Genomic DNA, 5,848 nt, shown 5'->3' with positions numbered 1-5,848 from the left:
GAGACTCAGCAGGAAGCCACTGCTCTGCTATCCATGGGCTCACAGGTCCCCACTGGATAAGTATGAGTTCAGGACTGGAGAGGAACATTGAGCTGAGGCCTTGGTGCGGAGGAGTGTGGAGACCAGATGAAGGTGCTAGTGTATGAATGGACAGCACTGGAGGAGGAAAGAGGCACAGTGGTTAAGGGCATGGATTTTATAGTCAGAGTAGCCCAGGTTTGAATTTGGACTAAGCTACACACTAGGTCAGCAACCATGGGTGAAAAAACTTAATGTGCTAAGGTTCAGTCATCTTCTCTGTAAAATGGAATGAGAGTTCCTTCCTCATAAGATTTCAATGAGATGATGCATAAGCTAAATCAAAACCAGTATCCAGTGAGTGAAAAACAGGGATCTGAGAAGAACCTTGTGTGGTCAATGAAAAGAAAAAAGAGAAGTCTGAAGTCATGGCAATGGAGTAGGGATTACTTTGATCTGGAAAATAGGAAAATAGGTTTCTTCTTCTTCCTTTTCTTTATTTTTTATTGTTTTGTCCTCAAGTGCTCATTCTCAGGCAACCAAAAGATACTGTTGAGCTTGATAGGGAGGCCCTTTCAGAACACAGGGGCAACTTGGAGGAAAATTGAATGACTACTTTCATGGATAGCTACTTTAATAGTCTTGTATTTGAAAAATACACAATTAAAGGAAATACTATTACAAATAGTCTCTATTTGTTGTTGTAAAAAATACTATTCATTAACTGAGAAATGAGAGAGATGTGTATGACTATTATGTTAAGTGTAAACTACAGATTGGAAGAGGGACACACACACACACACACACACAGTTCCATAGAATCTGTGTGTAACACCCAAGGAGCTGGAGAAAGGAAGGACAAACATTTTGAATCATAAATCCTCATTCTCTTTTCTTGCAAAAACTGAGTTTTGGGGAAGTCTTGTTTACCAGATTTTTAAAATCATTTTCTTAGTGTCAAGTGCTGTTGATAGAAATGAAAATTGGATTAGGATTCAATTTCTTGTGAACTTAATCTGTAGCAGTTGGGTGTCTTCCTGTGTGAGAATGATGCTTTCATGCACATAACATAATTTGATCAATCTCATTCCCCAGAACCTTCCCCTTTCCCTCCTCCCTCCCCCTTCTTATCACTTTGCTCTACTCTACTGGTCTCCCTTGTGTTATTATTGTTTCAATTAGGGCATTATAATTATGTGTAAATGCAGGATTCATTGTGGTCTACTTGCACATGGATGTAGCATCATTTGGGAGACTTCGTTCCCCAGTACTTCCCCTTGCCTCTCCACCTCCATCCCCTTCCTCTACCAGACTGGTCTCCCTTCTACCAGACTTAGGCTTTTGATTTTCCTGAATCTGAACATTAATCAGATACATTTCACTTTCAGGCCCACTGTGGGAGAGTTTATCTATTCCCCTTTGTTTAAAATATCCAAATTTTATACTTGATTGATCACACTTTTAATTACACAAAATGCACTTAAAATTTGCATAAAGATCATTGCATTTCAGTAATTCAACAATTTGGTGAGACAGGCTGGGGAGGAATGGTTATGCTCATTTTGGAGCCGAGGCAACTGAGGCATGGAAAGGTTAGAGAATTTTCCCAGGGTTATGCAGTTTGTGAAAGAGGCAGCATGAATACACTTGGGATTTGTGACACCAGTGTAATCCCTTTCCCCTGCCTCACTAACAAACAGGTGTGTTTGTTTCTGATGACACCAAAGTCCTCTTCTCTGATCTCTGCCAAATCCTTTTAGAGTTTGTGTCATATTGTAATTCTAAAATTCAATAAAGTTAGAATGTAAAAAGGCATTTCAAGGGCAATGTTGCATTCATTATCTCTAAAGGACAATTGGAAGAAGAATATAAATAAAGAAATCAATTGACTAGATATCTGCCTGAAAAGATTGAAAAATCTACTGCCTGGGGTGTAGAGCTGAAGGGCCATGTGCTTGCTGCCTCTAGACAGACCTTGGGCATCATCCATGCCAGGTATGTTATGGTTCCTTGCAGAGATTTGGAGATTTTTTGAGTTCAAAGTGTTGACGTCATTACGTAGTGGATTTATGGTTTGGAGTATTTGACTCCAGTGAGTGATCCTGGCAGAGGCTTTGTCACCTCTCCTACTTTAGCAGAGCATCTTCCAACAACCTGAAGTTGACCTTTTCAGCAACAAGTTGGGAAACTCCTGTGATATAAACCCCTTCTCAGGTGCCATAAGAGCAGTGCAGCTTCCAAACCAGAAACTGAGTCATTCCTGACTTTGAAGTTACTTTGGAGTCCACTGGAGAGTTTTGAGCCTAGTCTAGTGAGGACATTGTATTCATATGTGCCATCTGTCTCAAACCACAAATCCAGGAAATTCCATGCCATTTGGTTGTGATATGGTACAAGGTAATCCAACAGTAGAATGTTAGAAATAGAAAGGACACTTAATAACACTGAGACTGGGATGACTTCCTGTTAAAGAATACATACGAATGTCTGCCCTGTTGGCCATGGCGCAGGGAGAGGATCGGGCAGCTGAGCAGCGGAGTGGCGGTGGGGGACTGTTTTTGGCGGGGTGGGCGCCCATGCTGTGCCTGGCAGTGAGGAGGAGGAGGAGGGGCAGGCCGGCCGCGCTGCACTGAGGAAGGAGGTGGAGGAGGCGGCGGGAGTCCTTCCAGCCTCCCTGCCTGCCCCGCCGCCGCCCCGCCTCCCGGGCTGTGCCTGTAAGGTGGGGAGACAATGGGTAAACTCTCCTTCAGAGCGCTGTCGCTGGACGCGGCCAAACCGCTGCCCTTCTACAGCGGCAAGGACATTCATGATCTCGAAGACTGCGTCTCCATCAACCGGGCCGTGCCCCAGATGCCCACCGGGATGGAGAAGGAGGAGGAACCCGAACATCATTTACAGCTATTTCAGCACAGCAAGTGTTTAGAGAGAAAAAAAAAGAGCATGCTCATTCCCGTTCCTGAGGCAGGGAGCAACGTCAACTATTACAATCGCTTGTACAAAGGAGAGTTGAAACAGTCCAAACAGTTCATTCATATTAAGCCTTTTAATCTAGACAACGAGCAACCAGATTATGATATGGATTCAGAAGATGAGACCTTATTAAATAGACTTAACAGAAAGATGGAAATTAAGCCTTTGCAATTTGAAATTATGATTGACAGACTTGAAAAAGTCAGTTCTAATCAGCTTGTAACACTTCAAGAAGCAAAACGGCTGTTGAATGAAGATGATTATCTTATTAAAGCTGTGTATGACTACTGAGTGAGAAAACGTAAAAACTGCAAGGGGCCATCCCTCATTCTTCAAATGAAACAAGAGAAAAGAGATGGCTCTACCATCAATGACCCTTATGTTGCCTTTCGGAGGAGAACAGAGAACATGCAAACTCGAAAGAATTGTAAGAATGATGAAGCCTCTTATGAAAAGATGTTGAAACTGAGACAAGAGTTTAGTAGAGCCATAACAATTTTGGAAATGATTAAGAGAAGAGAGAAAACAAAATGAGAATTATTGCAGTTAACCTTAGAAGTTGTGGAAAAAAGATACCATTTGGGGGACTATGGAGGTGAAATCCTTAATGAAGTGAAAATCAGTAGATCAGAAAAAGAGTTGTATGCTGCTCCAGCAACTCTTCGTAATGCAAATCATTGCAAAGTCCAAGAATGTAAAACTAAACACCCTCATCATTTGCCTTTGAAAAAAGTGGCTTCTGATGTTGTTCATCAAAAGAAGAAGTACCCAACGAAGCCTAAAGCAGAGGCTTTAATAATGTCTCAGCAGCCCACTCCTGAGACATTGCCTGTGATCAGTAAGAGTGACATTAAACAATATGACTTTCACAGCTCAGATGAAGATGAATTTCCACAGATACCATCCCCCGTATCAGAACTCAAAAAAGAAAATGATCCTGATGGTCCCTGTGCTTTCACAAGGAGGGCAGGATGCCAGTATTATGCTCCTCGTTTGGACCAAGCTGACCATACATGTAAGAATTCAAAATTGGCAGATTTGGATAAGTTGAGGTATAGGCATTGCCTTACAATACTTACAATCCCAAGAAGATGTATATGATTTGCAAGAAGGTGAATTGGCAGGGGTGGAAGGGTCATAATGGACTGTATATCCACAGAACATGTCCCAGTCCTGAAACTGATAGACCCTGAAATGCTGAATAGTTTTTCAAGCTCTTCCCAAACTATAGACTTTTCTTCTAATTTCTCTTGGACCAATGCTTCCAGTAAACCTTGTGAAAATAGACTGTCCCTTTCTGAAATATTAAGCAATATCAGATCTCGTCAACTACAGTGTTTCCAGTCAAGGCTACTAAATTTACAGGACAGTGATAGTGAAAAATGTACCTCCAGAAAACCAGGGCAGACTGCGAACAATAAAAGAGTTTCTGCAACAGCTGAAGCTTTATTGAACACCATCAAGAATAGCATGTCAGTAACAGGGGATATCACAGAAGAGCAGATTCAGACACATCAACAGCAGTTAGTTCAAATGCGAAGACAGCAACTGGCTCAGCTTCAGCAGAAACAGCAATCTTGGCATTCCTCACAATGGACACATCCAAAAGCACAGGGCTCAAGCACCTCTGACTGCATGTCTAAAACACTCAACTCAGTCAGCGCCCACTTTGCTGCATCTGCAGTGGTCAGTGCACCTGTTCCAGGTCGCAGTGAAATAGTCAAGGAATAGAACACAGGCCACAACAACATAAACGGTGTTGTCCAGGCTTCAGGAACCTCCACCAATATGACTTTATCATCCAGCCCAGAGATTTCAGCTGTACAACTTATAAGGACAGTTGGCCACACTACTACAAACCACTTAATCCCAGCATTGTGCACAAGCAGCCCTCAAACACTTCCCATGAACAATTCCTGCCTGACAAATGTAGTGCACCTCAATAATGTCAGTGTTGTTTCTCCAGTCAATGTGCATATCAATACACTGACTTCAGCACCATCACCAACAGCCTTAAAACTTGCCACAGTTGCTGCCAGTATGGACAGAGTGCCAAAGCTTACTCCCAGTAGTGCCATCAGCAGCATAGCAAGAGAGAACTATGAACCAGAAAGATCAGGTTTAAATGGAATAGCAGAGACAACAGTAGCTATGGAAGTGACATAACCTAAAACATGTGGCTTTTCCTGTGTGGATGGTGTGCATTCATATTCCAGCTGAATGCAGAAGGTGACACTGTGGATCACAGAGTTTAACGATGGACCTAAATGGACTACAGTATGTTGGATGTTAAATTGATAAATGAGGTATATTTTGTAAAATTGGGAAAATCACTACCTTGTAAAATAGTTTATTTGTATCTTCAATATTATTTCTGTTACTTGAATAGTACATATTCATAATCATGCTTTTGCACTTGAATTTGCAACTGAATGGATTTTAAAAAATAACTCTTTAATGGGATCATAAGCATGAAATGGAATCCAGCATCACTTGTTTTAACTCTTTATTTTGCCATGTTTACATTTTGTATTTTGAAAAAATAAATCCAACTTTGTGTCTAAAAAAGATTCATAGCTAGGAAATGAAATTCTTGTAATTTTTTTTTCTAAAGGAACTGTAAAGTTTTCATTTGGTTCATTTTGTTTCACAATTTGACTAGATGGACTTTTTGGTAAATACTTCAGTGGCATTTTACTGTCAAACATGATGTTCAAGGCAAAATAATATTTTCTATTACTGTGCAGAGGAAAGGGATGGATCGATACATGCAAATTTAAAGTAGTAACTCATTTTTCCATATATTTTGAATGTATATTTCTATTTATTATACCAGTTTATAAAAAATAATTACACAGAA

General features: G+C 40.8%; 1 pseudogene across 1 annotated transcript; it reads left to right on the top strand.

Moving 5' to 3' along the window:
- The first annotated feature begins 2,748 nt into the window (after positions 1-2,748).
- Positions 2,749-5,191, top strand: LOC306652362 (enhancer of polycomb homolog 2-like; annotated as a pseudogene). Its single transcript has one exon. The product of its transcript is annotated as an enhancer of polycomb homolog 2-like (transcript).
- Positions 5,192-5,848: the final 657 nt, after the last annotated feature.

This window comes from Sciurus vulgaris (assembly GCF_902686455.1).
Source record: "Sciurus vulgaris genome assembly, contig: HiC_scaffold_180_arrow_ctg1, whole genome shotgun sequence".
Classification (NCBI taxonomy): Eukaryota; Metazoa; Chordata; class Mammalia; order Rodentia; family Sciuridae; genus Sciurus; species Sciurus vulgaris.
This window is presented reverse-complemented; position numbering and strand designations above follow the sequence as displayed.